This window comes from Echiichthys vipera (assembly GCF_963691815.1).
Source record: "Echiichthys vipera genome assembly, chromosome: 6".
NCBI lineage: Eukaryota > Metazoa > Chordata > Actinopteri > Perciformes > Trachinidae > Echiichthys > Echiichthys vipera.
This window is the reverse complement of record NC_139831.1, coordinates 15,147,185-15,162,593: the sequence shown is the minus strand read 5'-3', so window position 1 is coordinate 15,162,593 and position 15,409 is coordinate 15,147,185.

Here is a 15,409-nt window from a genome sequence, read left to right as displayed (position 1 = left end):
TTTTGGTTCATTCTTCTTCAGTTTCTTCCACAGTTCAGTAACTGTAGTGGGTTTCTTAGACATAACTTTGATGCAAAGGATTTTCCAGAGATTCTCTACGGTGTTTAGATGCAAGAAAGCATTGTTTAAATCTTCTCTTTTGACCCAATGGTTTCTGTTCTCTAATTTTGCTCACTGTCCTTTCACAAAATAAATGTTTTTGTTGAAGTGCCTTGGTTATTTAAAAAAACATGCTAGTACAGCAGTGCTGTAGCCACACTGGATATTCTATCAAATTCTGAACAATAAAAATATAAATATTTCAGAATAAATCAAGTATCAATAAGTTGTTCTCTAATTTCGATCTCCAGTGTACAGTATATGAATCTAAAACTTAAACAAGGTATTGGAACCTTTTAATGATGTAAAGACCGCAGTAAACAACTTAACGAACTGAGAGTGTATTATCACTGAAATGCTCCTTAACTTTAAACAACAGTTAAAATACATGATTGCATACAGTTGGTGCACAGACAGGCGGCCAGGTTGTCCACCTCTGCTAGCAGCACATGTCTGTTTTCCCCACTGTCCATGTACATGTGCTTTTCCCTGACTGCTCACAGCTGTTTCCCCAAGCAGCACACGCCTTTTGTCTTCCGCCGTCTGTTATTGTACAATACAAATACAGTATCTACAGTTGAAGTCCAAAAGGCAGACGTCACCTCTAGGCTTTGCCGCCCAAATGGTTACTTTTTTGCGAGCATGGAGCTGCTTGTGGTGCAGAGAACACAAATGTCATTGTTTTTTCACCGGAGACCATTTACATAGAATGTGACAAAGAGGAAGCAAACACCTGGGGGCACTTTGAGCCGGTTTTATGGACTTGCAGTGACTTCTGTTACAAATTCTGAAGAGCTTCTGGAGACTTCTATCAAAAGATACTGGTTGGGGGGGGGGGGGTTCAAGTAGTAAGAATTTAAAGTGTAATTCCGGCGTAAAATCATCCCATGGTCTTTTTTTGCTCTTACATATATCAAAAAGGCCACTGAGACAGATTTTTCATTGTAACAACTGATAACGGAGGGTTCTGGAGAGTTGCTGACAGTCGCTAACAGCCGGGACGTGGCTAACAGTGATTAGGTCGGGGCAGTACGGTGAAGGCATCAAAACGTCTTTTTTAACCACTAATACTGCTCTAAATAACACGAGTCCCTAAACAAAAACAGAAGCACCAATGGGCTCCTTCCAATTTGGATTGCATTTGGTAATCGACTTGAATTGACTTTACTACGAGAGGAGCTGGTGCCGGGGCCAGTTGGTAAGTCTTCCAAAGCACTATATGAATAAACTCTGGGTTCGCTCACTTTTTTGTGTTTTACGCTGGAATTACACCTTAATCTGGATTTGTTCTTTGTGTTTGGAAAACAAAATTGAGACTATTTTAAAAAAGCAAAAAATGCAGAACCAATATTTGCCTTAATCCCCTCAGTTTCTTTTTGCATTTTCCATGCCGCAACTGCAATTCTTTGCTCCATCCACTCTTCTTCTGTCACTCGTTTACAACTCAAAACTGCCATTGACATGCAACTGCATGATTGTGGTTTGGAGGTCGGGTTAAACAGAAATAGATTGGTGGAAATATGCCAAGTAAGCATAACCAGTTTGAAAAAAACACTGCAAAGTCACATCCTCAAGAACAGTTTGATCACGTCTGAGCCAAAGTTTGGCCTCTGCGCCTTTAATTCTGATACGCAGGTGTCGCTTTGATTTCTTTAAATCAAAGTCTGACTGCATTTGTATTGTGGTAGCCACTTTTCTCACCATCTGTGTGGCAGTGTTGACTGTAAAGTGAAACAGTAGTCAGATTACTGCCTCCCTTTTAGAGACAAAGGATGTATATATGTTTTGAATGAATATTTAATTGAATGAGAAACCTCTTCGCTGAGGCTTGATGACTCATTGTCCTCCTGTACTTAACCCTGTCCAACTCTGCTTCGCCCATCTTTTTTTCTATCAGCTCCCTCTGTTTTTGCACCCCCTCTCCTCAACCATATCTGTCCTTTTCCTTCAGTGACTTTGCTCTCTCCTGTCCTCCTCATGCACTGTCCACTGTTTACTCTCTGTTCTCCTCTGTCTCACCACTGTGTTCTCCCTCTCCTGTCTTTTTACTTATGCATCTCCCCCCCCCCCCCCCCCCCCCCCTTACTTCTGCTGTGATCACCACCCACTCCTTTAACCTGCTTCCGCTGCAGAGCAGTGAAGTGGAAGTGATGAGGGAGCTCTACCTAAAACTGTCAGTCCAGATACTTAACTCTGGGAACAAACAATATTTGTCTTGCCTTGCTTTTTCTTTCTCACTTGCCCAGCTCCCATTTCGTAACTAGGGTTGTATGAAGCCATAAGTTGCCTAAGTTAATGATTTAAAATGAAGTTTTGATGGCAGGTGAGACCCTCTTGATGTTGTTAAAACACTTGGATTAAAATGGACTACAAAATGCAGAAATGAAGCTGTAGTGTTTTTTTTATTTTCACATTTACATCACGACTGCACAGTAAAGTCTGCATTATTGGAACCCTTAATGGTTGCACAAACCTAACCAAATCATGTTTTACAGTATAACTCTAGCTGCTTAAGACGAGGAGCAAGAAGAGGAGAAACTCCAGTTTGAGAGTCCTCCTTTGTGGCTGGTCAGTGTCACTGCGGCCACTCGTGTGTGTGTGTGTGTGTGTGACTGGCTGACCCGTCCTCAGGCTGTGCCCGGGACTGGTGACATGTTCCATGCTACTTTGTCCTGCAGAGTGGCTGTGAAGAAGAGGAACTTTAATTCATGGCTGTCAGTTGCAGGTCAAAGAGAGGGGAAGAAGAAGACAACCTACAAGTAGAAGATAAATTGGAATACTTTATATTATATTATATATTTATATTTGCACATCTACTTACAACACTTTTTTTTTAAAGTGTGGATGAGGATCATTTTGTACTTCTACACAAATAGCTCACTGTTCAAGTTCAAGAAGCTGTTTAGTCGTATTTAGTAGTACCCTTCTATGACTTCCTCAAGTCAATCTACTACATTTGTAGCTGTGCTTTGTGTGTGTGTGTGTGTGCGTGTGTGCGTGTGTGCGTGCGTGCGTGCGTGCGTGCGTGCGTGCGTGCGTGCGTGAGTGAGTGCGTGCGTGCATGTGTGTTATATTTCAAGCAGGGGTGTCTAAAGGGAAGAAGATGTTACTCTGGAAGAATAAGTGAAAATAAAGAGCCATGACATCAATTTGACCTCAGAGAGAGTCTGAATGACTGTCTGCTCAGGTATGTGTTTTTTTATTTGTTTTTTGGTTTATCTATGCTTGCAAGGACAAAGTAATTCATTAAGTTATGTGTTAGATTATTTAACAGGGACACATATACACATTGTTACATTTAGAGAAGCGACACGTACAATCAAATGTATATAAGGCGTCAAGCTAAAGCTAATTTTTAGCTGCTAATATCTTAAGTGCTGAGGAAGTTTTGACCTGTTCTCACACTGACCAAAGGGATTTTTGAGTTATTAGTTGGTTGGTCAGTTAGTTTGATTTAGGTTGAGGTTACGGAAAGGATAGTCTTGCTTTGCCACGCCGCAGTAGGGATAAGGTTTAAAGGGGAACACGTATGTTTCTTCTATGACCTAGGAAAGTTCAATCAATATTAATGAACATGAGCTGCTCAGAAACCAGGGACGTAAGTCTCGAACTTGTGATGTCATCAAGTATAAAGTCTGGAGCTGCTCCATATACAATTACTTTTTTTTACACCCAAATGAGCTTTATTCAACTGTAGTTTTGAAACAGAAAATGTATCTATACTACTCTCAGTCTGATCCATAACATCTGTCACAAGTTGTTTTTGCATTTGGAAGAGAGTTGTTCATGTTAACTCATATCTTTGGGCTTTCTTAGACCATGGGAATAATCATCTATGGGATTTGAAAATGGGCGTAGTATTCTTTTAATGATTAACTTCTTCTTCAGGGGAATTTGAATGTTTGCTGCAACAACAGGACAAAAGAACACCAATCATTAAACATAAACAATGATCATGCACAGTACAACTCCCAATCTGACATTTGAACACATCTAAAACATGTATTGGATGACTGGAATTCACTCAATAAAAATCAGAAAGTCAGACAGTTACATTGCTTTATAGTCAATCTAGATGTCGTTAAAAAAAATCATTAGGTTCTTTCTTCCTTTATTTTCATTCTGTCCTGCCTCCGATGCCTGAATGAAGGGAAGAGAGGCTTTTACGCCTCTGCTGTCTCCTCCGCACTCCTTCGGGTAGTGCACACTTTGAATGTGCATGTGTATGTGTGTTGTGCAGACTGTCGCAAGCTGACAGGGTACACAGATTCTCCATCCTGCTTTTATATAAAAAGAAAGGGAGGGCTTTGTGCTCTGCCTGCTTCCCATTCACACTTGCACGCGCACGCACACACACACACACACACACACACACACACACACACACACACACACACACACACACACACACACACACACACATATGTACACTTGCATGCACTGTATCTTTCTTTCTCCCCTTTCCCTTCTTCCTTCTCTCTGGCATCTTTTACTCTCCACAGACATGCACTCAGCAGTGTGAGGGTTAAATGTGGATGCGTCAACAGTAAAGTGTGTGTGTGTGTGTGTGTGTGTGTGTGTGTGTGTGTGTGTGTGTGTGTGTGTGTAAAATATTTTTTTCATAGGGATATTCCCCTCTCTGCATCCTGGATGGCTGCTGGTCATGCCATCATGTTGTGAGCTGTCAGCGACCATCACTGTCACTATGTGAGTGTGTGTATGTGTGAGAGAGACAAACTGAATGAGGAAGTGGAAGTTACAAGCCAGAGAGAGAGAGTCAGACAGACAAGACAGGATAGTGTGTGACTGTGTGTGTGCGTGTGTGTGTGTGTGTGTGTGTGTGTGTGTGTGTGTGTGTGTGTAAGTGTAGAGGATAGGTGGAGTGGAAATTGTTCATTACTGTGGGCTCAGTGGGAGCCTCAGCCTTAGGACCAAGGCTTTCCACTTCACACATTTACTCTGTGAGGACAGGGGCGTTACCAGGGGGTGGCCACTGGGGTGGTGCCGGGTGCCACTAACGACCTACGGGAGCATCTTTAAGAGGCTGTAGCAGACTTTAGCTTAAAGCTAACTTGTTGTGAAGCGGGCTAAAAAGTGCTCCAGAGTCCAATTGTGTTCATGTCTGGTGCTTTTAGTCCCTATATAAGCCATTTCATTGTAGTGAGACCATTTCTTGAAACATGACCTAACTGTATAAAATGAGCTGTTGTGACCTCAAGGATAATCACAGCTTCATGAAACTTTAAAACCACAAACTACAGATCTAGGGCATTCAACAAACATCAGCTTTAAAACTGAGCCCACGACGTCTGTTCGACGTTCCTGCCCTGTTAAAGGGAAGGTTTTTCGTTGCCGATGTTGTTGCTGCTCATGGAGGAATTGTTGGGTCTCTGTAAATTATAAATAAGTCATAGAGTGTTGTCTAGACCTACACTATATGTAAAGTGTCTTGAGATAACTTATGTTTGGCACTATAAATAAAATTGAATTGGATTGTGCACACATACTTCATGCCACAACGGTATACCTCTGTGCACCACATGGGCCACCCCATTTAAAAAAAAGTGTGGATACGCCACTGGTCCAAGACGAAAGGCAAGCTTAGAGGGAGAGTGCATTGTGTGTGTGTGTGTGTGTGTGATATACACTGTGTGATATTCTGTATACACATACATGCACACCTAATGTACACAGAAAGCATGACCTTAAGGTCGAGTTCTCAGTCTGCTCAATAATTCCCTCTCCAGGGAGCCGGTGTGAGCCTTGGGGCTAAAGCAAAGGTTCATGAAGTCACTTGTTGAAATATAGATGCTCTCATTGTTGTCAGTTGGCTTCTATGTTTTACAGTAAGTGACACCCACTGTATTAAGCAGTTACAATGTAGGTTATCTTAAAACTGTGAATGTATTTTTCTCATATTAAACAATGGAATTTGAGATACATGTTATTCTGAGAAATGGATTATGGATTATGAAAGCCAACAGGTCTCCTGATCCTGTTATGCCATATCTTTCTACAAACTATGACGAGTATTAACTTTCCATGAAATGAGTCAAAAAAAACCCTGAAATACTCTGGTGTACAGATGATCAGAAACTGGAACAGTTTTTCAATTTTGCTTTGTTCGGAATGTCTAAGTTTGTCTCAAAGCCTGAAAAATAAGGTTATTAACAGTTATTTAATCAGTGTTTTCTCTGATTTCTCCAGAGTTGTACCTCAAGCCTAACAATTAACCTTTTACTTGAGAGGATTAAAAAATCAATTTACTCTGTAAAACAGCTCTGGCCATAAAGTCTAAAAGAATGAAGACATTATTAATGGATATTTAGTACAAGAATGCATGAATGCATGTGCACACAACATACAAATGGACATGCAGAAAGTACATTTTTAGTGCTGCAATGAATGTGACTGATGCGGAATTATATTTTCATTTTCAAGCAACGTCAGTCGTATTTGTCATCTCCATGTCCTTTTGTTCCCTTCTCTGTCCCTTTGGTTATCATTTTAAAGCCACCATGGTTATGGTGTTACATCAGTTCTCTTGACATGTGATTTTATTAAGAGTCTAAAAAAGCATCAGATGCCAGCTGGTTTGGTAATTCTTATGGTGGGTATTTTTTTTTATTTCCGGGGTTTAATGTTGGCTCCTGCCAGTATTGGGCCATAGAAATGCAATTTATTGCTGTATTTAACTGACAACAAACAACATTTCGAATCAACAAAGGTGGGAAAGTATTGCTTTCTCTCTCCCAGAAGGGTTGGCCAACAGGTCAGAGTAGTGAAGGAGCCAATATGAGTCACATATGTCGCCCTCTGACAGTGATGTGCCATGACTTAATAGAGATCTATGAGATCCTGGTTGTTTTGGTGCACCTGTCATTTTGCATCGTCTGATGCGATTATTGAAAACTCACAGGGAAAGGAGCCAAAGACCGAACTCATTTAATATCCTTGTGAACAAATACTCTGACTTCAGATCTAAAACATCAGGAGCAAATTAAAACTCATTTTCCCGAGTGATTTGGGGTTTCTATCATCCTCCAAGTCACTTAAAACATTTTTTTAATGGAGACAAACATCTGTGTCCACAAATTATTTTTAGCAAGCCATGTGACAATAACCGGTTATCAGACTTTATTCATAAATGAACCATCAACTTCTATAATTTCCTTAACTCCCGGCTGCCACAACTTCCAACCACTAAACAAAAGAGTCAGTGATATTTTAGAGAATTTAAGAGCATAAACAATATCAAACAATATAGCCTGTCTGTCACAAGATACAGACGCAGTGAGTGCATGGCATGAAAAACAAGCATACAATCTTGAAAACTTTGTCCTGATGAAACATTTCTATAACCCTGTTTCCAAAAGAGTTACGACACTGTAAAATGTAATAAAGAAGCCATCAAGACAGTTTTTTCGTGACCTATTTGCGGGAAATCCCGGAGAGTCGCTTGTAGCCAGACATGGCTAACACTGAGTATCTGGAGGTGGAGCACTGAACTCATCCAAAACTTTTTAAACCACTATTATTGTTTGAAATAGTACCAAACCTCTGTAGTAGCGTCATAACAGTCTCTACACATAAAACGAAGCACCAACAACAGTTGGGACAGGGTCATGTTGGGTCATGTTGGCCTCGCTGTTGTGACACCTCTTCTTTTAACAACACTTGCAGCACTTTCAGTGTCTCAACTCTTTTGGAAACAGGGTTTGTAGAATTAGTATTGTACCATAGTAACAATTAAGAGTTTTAATAATTGAATTAACTGTTTTATAATAGTTTAAAAATTCTTAATTTCAATCAGTTGCATCCTTTCCCATTTTATCTGAATTTGTGAATGCTCTCCTGTGTATGTGGGTACTTGTGCGTGTGGTTGTTGCCTGTGTTTGAAAATGAACTTGACATTTCTTGAAAATCCTTTCGTGATTTTATTGACAAAATCTTTTGATTAATTGAGAAAATAATTAGAAGATTTATTGATAGCACAAAAAACGGATCTTTGGAATTTCATTTTTTTTTTCAAGTTTAGTTTTTAATTGGTCACCAACATCCCTTTTGCATTTGATCTTTGCTAGCATAATGCACCACCTAATGTGTGTGTGTTTGTGTGTGTGTGTGTGTGTGTGTGTGTGTGTGTGTGTGTGTGTGTGTGTGTGTGTGTGTGTGTGTAAGTGATGTGTGATTGCGTGTGAATGCATTTGTCTTTAAGTTTGTTTGTTTGTGGACATTTCAGGATGAGGTGTTGGCTGCTGGCCGTGCTGCAGCCTTCAGAGGTCAGCCACGGACTTAGTCATGGTGACGTAACACTTTACAGAGTACACACACACACACACACACACACACACACACACACACACACACACACACACACACACACACACACACACACACACACACACACACACACACACACACACTTGATATGTCTGTTCACTGACTTGTGTGTGATCTGTTGGAAGTAAGAGGACTCATTTGCCTTCAGTTGTAGTTTCCTTCAAGGGTTCAAGCTCCATCTCTGCTTGATGCTACAATGTTTGGCAGTTGTTCCTCCATGTGTAAATAAACTGATTTTTTTAAGTATAGAAGTATATCTTTATTCTTAGATATAAAGTAGTTAATGTAAATTCACTTAGATCGTGTTTTAGCCATTGTATTATAGGTCCATCTGCATGTGCTGCCATGCTGCATAACACTGAGATGAGTTCGGGCATGCTTCAAAGTCATGATGTGCGGTACCAGTGTCAAACTGGAGCTCAAGATTAAAGGGACACTCCAAAATCACCTGACTTGCTCGCTGGCTCGCACTCCGCTCATATGCTCTGTTGCCAACTCTCAGTTAGCAGTCTCATTACACACAAAGGGAAAAACTCTTTATGGGTCTTAAACATTCCCGGTATCATAAACCACCCCCCAAAGCAAAGCACCATAAGTCAGCCCTGCTGCTTTTGGACTGCAGCAGCAACCTTTTCATGCTCCAGCTCTGACCTATTCCATGCTGTTCAACAACACACTGCGTCTTCTGCCCCAGAAAATTACTTCACAGCTTGTTCTTTACGCTGCGATGCAAGCTAGGTTCAACCTGAAGGTACTGTACCGATCTGTTACATGGCTCAGGATAACAGGAGGTTGAAGGTTTTAACTAGGCCACTTCTGTGCTTCAAGACTTGTGTTTCATCCCCCTTATGTTTAATCAATTTGGGAAGACTGACCAATGATGCAAAGTACAATGAATAACCTTAATTCAAACTGATGACAGTGAATAGAAATTAATTGAGGTTTCCTGTCAATTCAGTTATTTATTTATTCTGTAAAAGCAAAGACCAGAAACTACATTTAAACTTGATAAAACAATTATTTTTGTCCTTATTTATCTGCATTCATATGCAGATATTTGTTTAAAAAGATGTCGTCTCTACAACTCTACCTCCATTCCCACGTCTCAAGTTTCTAATCAGACCATAAACAATGACTGCTGTATGGATGAGGAGGTCTTGGCCTGGATATCTGCTGACTCCACCGGAGAGCCTGAAATATTAGCTGTTACCCACAGAGGTTAAACTGTCGTCAGACGGATAGCCGACGGTTTCCGAGATTAACTATAGCTTAACTTTTTTAGCCAGCACAGATGACAAGAAAGCAGCTGCTGATTGTTCATTCAACTGTTGTTTCGTCCGTCAAAATGTAAACTTTGAAGCTCTATATATTGAACTTTGAAAAAGATGTCATGGCAGCAATAAATTCTGCACATGATGGTAAACTTTACATCCAGTTCCCAGTCTTTGTCTTTGGAGGTCAGTGCTGTCAGAAATGTTATAGACTCGTCTGAAGGATCTCTTTCCCTTTGACCAGCTGTTGCTCATTTACAATCCAAGCATGTAAAAATGGAAGTTTAAAATGTTGCCCTAAGCCATTTGAATCCTGTCATGTTGTATTTAATTCAATAAGCAATGAGTGAGTAACCATCCACCAACGGAGACAGAGCCACCTATGGACTACTTTCATTCAGTGCTATTGAAACTGAAAGGGACCAGAGCCGTTCCAGGAAAAGAGCGACAGTATGGAACACTTTATTATTCATGAGGGTTCATGTTCATGTGAGTGCACCTGGAAAGATGAAATGTAAAGCCACACCTGCGTCTCAGCCCAACTACGAGCATAAAGATAGATTTACACACGCACACACACATGCACACACACACACACACACACACACACACACACACACACACACACACACACACACACACACACACACACACACACACACACACACACACACACACACACACACACACACACACACACACACACACACACACACACACACACACACACACACACACACACACACACACACACACACTTCAGATCTGTCCTGTCAGGGAGATTTACTCAGTTTGTTATTTTGTGTTTGATCACTGAACACAGAAGCCTGCACTGACCCGCAAGGCTTAGGAGGAATAACATTATTGTGTTCAATTAAATACATGGAACCTCAGTGTGTTACCAAAACATTTACAGTTGTTTATTTTAGATTTGCCTGTTTTTTAAATAAGTTGTTTATTTCCCCCACACTAGTTTCATTTTAGGGGTTTCTATTGTTGATCATTTTAAGTGCAAGTATCAAAAGGAAGATTTATCCAAACATGTTAATATTTATTTTAAAACACCAACTTTAAATGTAACATATTCTAAAAATAATTGCAATAATCCTCTTGTAAATTAAATCCACTAAACTATCTCACCAGTACTGTTTTCCCCTCAAGCCCCCCTCTCTTTATCTTCCTCTCTCTTCTCTGAACGGGGAATGAGCCTGTGTCACAGGAACATGCCGGATTATGTGATGCTGTCGTATTTCTTCAACAGTAGGCAACGTGTGTGGGGTCCAAGCCTGTCAGATCGCTGTTTCCTCTGGATTATGTGCGGTGCTGAATCTTCTTGGCCTGCAGTGAAGATGACATGAGAGGCTTTATGTGGAGGAGGGCTGCCATAGAGACGGCACAGCCATGCCTGTGCACACTGCTCTGCACACAAGACAGTTTTAAAAATGTAATCAACCTACTTGCATTTGCATGGTTGAAATCATTTGCTCCGAGGTGGATTTTCTACATCACCGAAATTAAAGCAGTGTCTACTTAAGCCGGTAGCATTCAGAAAAGGACAGTGTGCATACTGTATGTGAAAGCCCTTTCTAGACTTCCAAAAGGTTTTGGGGACCATCCTGGGACTTTCACAGAAAACCCACCTTCTTTTCCAGTGTTACGGAAAACCAAATCGGGCATGATGTATCATAGCAGCAAGGACACTCAGAAGCAGCATGGAGACATGCTCCGAGGCTGCCGGCTCCGTCAGATCATTTTATTGAGTTCAGCCTTGATAAGATTTCTGCCATTTCCCTCAACATTTTTCTCCCACCCACTGGGATCTCAGCAGGGGTTTGTATGCCTGTTTGGTTCAAGGGAGATGAGAGGAGAGCGACAGGGTATGAAGAGGACTCAAGAAGACAAAGTGAATGTAGGAAGAGAAGCACTGGGAGGAGATAGGAGGAGGTTAAAGAGGCAGCAGGCACATGAATGGAACAAAAGGACAAAAGTGGAGTAAGAGTACAAATAAAGAAGATAAAGACAGAAGGCAAGTAAGGATGAAGCAACAGATAAAAATAGATGAAAGTGCGTTCATCACTGCACATCATACTGATTCTGCCCGGCTGGAGCAGGACAATGACCAGCTGTGACAGGCAACCAGTCAGGAATTTAGAAAGCCCTCATCTCATACTGTCAGCCCAAGACTCCAATATCCCCTAGTGATTTAAATTTATGATAACATTAATACAGCAGGGGGAAACGGCCGCTTCACCAAGGCAAGATGTCTCTGACTATGCTGCCTGAGGGCAAACAAACACAGAGTTACAGATGAGAGGGAGGCTGGTGAGGAGGTGCTTTGGAGAGGAGTAAACTAAACAAACTTAATCCACTGAAATGGTATGCAACATGATGATGCAGCTGTTGGGAAATAGATGCAGCTGTGAGTTTACTGTAACCCAGAGGGAGTGGAGGAGACATATGGTGTGTGTGTGTGTGTGTGTGTGTGTGTGTGTGTGTGTGTGTGTGTGTGTGTGTGTGTGTGTGTGTGTGTGTGTGTGTGTGTGTGTGTGTGTGATATGTGGTTATTTAGATTACGCTGACTGAGCGCTAAGGCTCTGGTTGGTTATTATTGACGTAGGAAGTGAATTGATGAATGATTATGCAAAAAAAACAACACACTTTGCATTCTTTCTTTTTTCTTATGAGAAAATTGAGAATATTTTCCTAATCACTGTGTTTTTTATATGGATATATTTTTTCTAGTATTTGAGTGCGATATATTTGTAGAGACTTAAAACTATGGATAGAGGGTATGCTGTACAGATACCCTAGAGGTGAATATGTGATATTGGGCCGTATAAATAAAACTCACTTGACTGAAAGGCCCTGCATGCTCACACTGGTGTTTTCACTTTGATTTAGGCTGATTGGACTTCTGGTCAGGGTGCTGGGAGTACATGAGGTCTCTGCTGCATTCATGTTATATTGGATAGATGGTAGAGATGGGTAAGATTCATTTTCTTATGACCTTGAGCATTCACATCATCAGACTATTCAAGATATTTGTATGACTCCAGGAGTGATTGTGTGAGCGTTTGAAATATAGTGCACTGACAATGTAGTTCTATAATAAATAATGGCCTAATAAGTAATACTATACTGATGACATGAGGCCTGTGTTGTAGACTTTTGTACACCCCTAGATTTATGTTTTCATTTTCAAAGTCTTCATCCCTAACCGCTGACACCACTTTTAGGACATATATCGACTTTGTGAAGCTCCCCAAAAGGCTTTAAACTACTTTTTTCTTCATATACACTGGTGCTCCCCAAGATCCTTAAACAGACTTTGATGAGTAAAATCGCCTGCCCTTGAAATGCCAAGTTAGTTGCATTCCCATTCACAATGATGACAGGCATTTCGTGTTTAAGTAAACTCTTTTTCAAAGTTTTAAACTGGTACAATAACTTCCATATGACATGGATGTGGCATAATTAGATGATAAAGTTGTAAGTTTATTAAGTTAACTAGTAGAATGATGCAAGTAAAGACTAATCCGGTTAAATAAATGATGAAGGTTTATGTTGGGACAAATGTTAAAGTCTGTCTGCATGCATGTTATATTGCTAATCTTCCAGCTATCAAATATAGCATTTCAAAACACAGGAACAATTTGGTAATAGATTGCATCTCTAAAATAAACATTGTTTTATGTGTACTTTCCTGTGTGTGTGTGTGTGTGTGTGTGTGTGTGTGTATGTATGTGTGTGTGTGTGTGTTGTGTGGGTGTGTTTGCTGGCTGGCCCAGCAGACCCCACAGCAAGCTCTAAGTAGCTCTGATTAAATTTGGCCTCCCTCTGCTCCTCTCCGTTGCCTTTAGGATGCAGAGATAATGTTCATTAGGAAAGACGGGGCGGGGACATTGGGAGGCGGATGCTTGCATGTTGGTAAAGTGTGGCTGTAATGGGGAGTGATGGGAAGGTAATACAATTTTGCTGCATTTGGGGCTGTGACTAGGGGTTAATTTTACAAAGTGGCTGCATGCATGACTGTATGAACCTCTGTTGTGTGAGATAAGGAGTGAGGCCACAGTTCAGGTGAGAGTTAGACTCCATTTCCCTGCGTCTTTTCTTGACTGCACATGTTTGAGGAGTCACATATTACGCAGCCTTTGTTCAGAAGTTGGATGCTTTGCTTCTTTTTCCAACTCTCAGGAACACTGTTTGTGTGAGGCTTGAAGGTATAGTTTGGGAAATATGCTTATTTGCTTGATTACCGAGAGTTAGGTGAAAACGTTGATACCTTTCTAATATCTGAATGGTAACTATGAAGCTGAAGAAGCCAGAAGAAGGTTAGCAAAGTCATTTTGTGAAGCACATTTAAGGCCATGTCTTCCTCAACAAAGGGACCTCTTTATAACAAACTGATGTGTGCAGACTAAGGAGGATTGCAGCCTTTAAACACACACACACACACACACACACTGAGTGTACAGTAAAGAGTGTTGCCAGTGATGGTTCCCTGACTCTCCCACCTGACAGCTCATATGATGAGAAAAGGAAAACTGTAATTGCCCGGCTGCAAAATGGCAGATTTGATTAGCAGTTATTGTTTTGCTTCTTTTATTGTTATTGCCACGCCTGTCCTTGTGCTCTGATGAATTTAGGCCCTTGACTTGCACCTTGATCTCTGACCTCTCTATGGGTACCAACGAGTCTTCCCTTTACAGACATTCCAACTTTATGAAAACGCATATTGAGATATTTCATGCAGATTTCCCCATACAGTACAAATGTGTTATTTTCGCTTATTCTAAAATGGAGTATTTGAATATTTCTGCATACTTGGGTCCCTAAACAAAAGTATGTCAAATGTTTTTGACACAAAATCACAGCACTGGCCTTTCTATGGTGTTCATCAGGTAGAGGGATTTTTGACCATTTTCATAAATTCTCGAGTCCTAAGAAATGGTTAAACTGGGCACCAAATCTGTGTAACAAATGGTATCAACCCAAATATGAGAAGTTAGTGAGCATGAGAATGGCTTCCATATATTTAAATGTGAATGTACTAAGCCCTTATGCACTTTTACAATGTATTTATTTAATGAATGAATGAGTTTTTATTTCTGATTTATGACTGGAAAACCTTAACACACAGTGCTGAGCTGCATCTCAAATTAATCATCAGGCTCCCAGCTTTTATATAATGTACACCACTTCTATGTGGCATCTACTGTCAACCTGCTGTCTACCCCTGAACATCCAGTCCCCCACAGGGGTGGTCAACTGACAATAAGCTACCATGTTTTGGGTATCCTCTTGGTTACGGGACTATCTTTGGGGTCTATGCTGCTGACTTGTCGTTTACCAAGACACCTCCCCCCCAGCTCCATGTCCTGTAGCTGACCCTGACCTTTGACCTCCCTGTGGTGAGGAAACACAGTTTCAAACTATTGCTCCATAGGGATCAATACAATAATCACATTCACTGGATTATTTTTATTTCAAAAGGTGGGACGCCAACACGCCTAAAGGTTTTTACGCTTCCTTTATGAAATGTCATGACCTCCACACCATCATCCTTCCCAGCCTCAGAGAGGGAACAAACAACTGAACCAGTGTGCTTAATGCGGATAAAAAACTGACTTACTGCTAAAGACCTGCTTCTACACAACTTCAGTCTCTGGGTTTAAATACTTTATTTTCTAATCAGT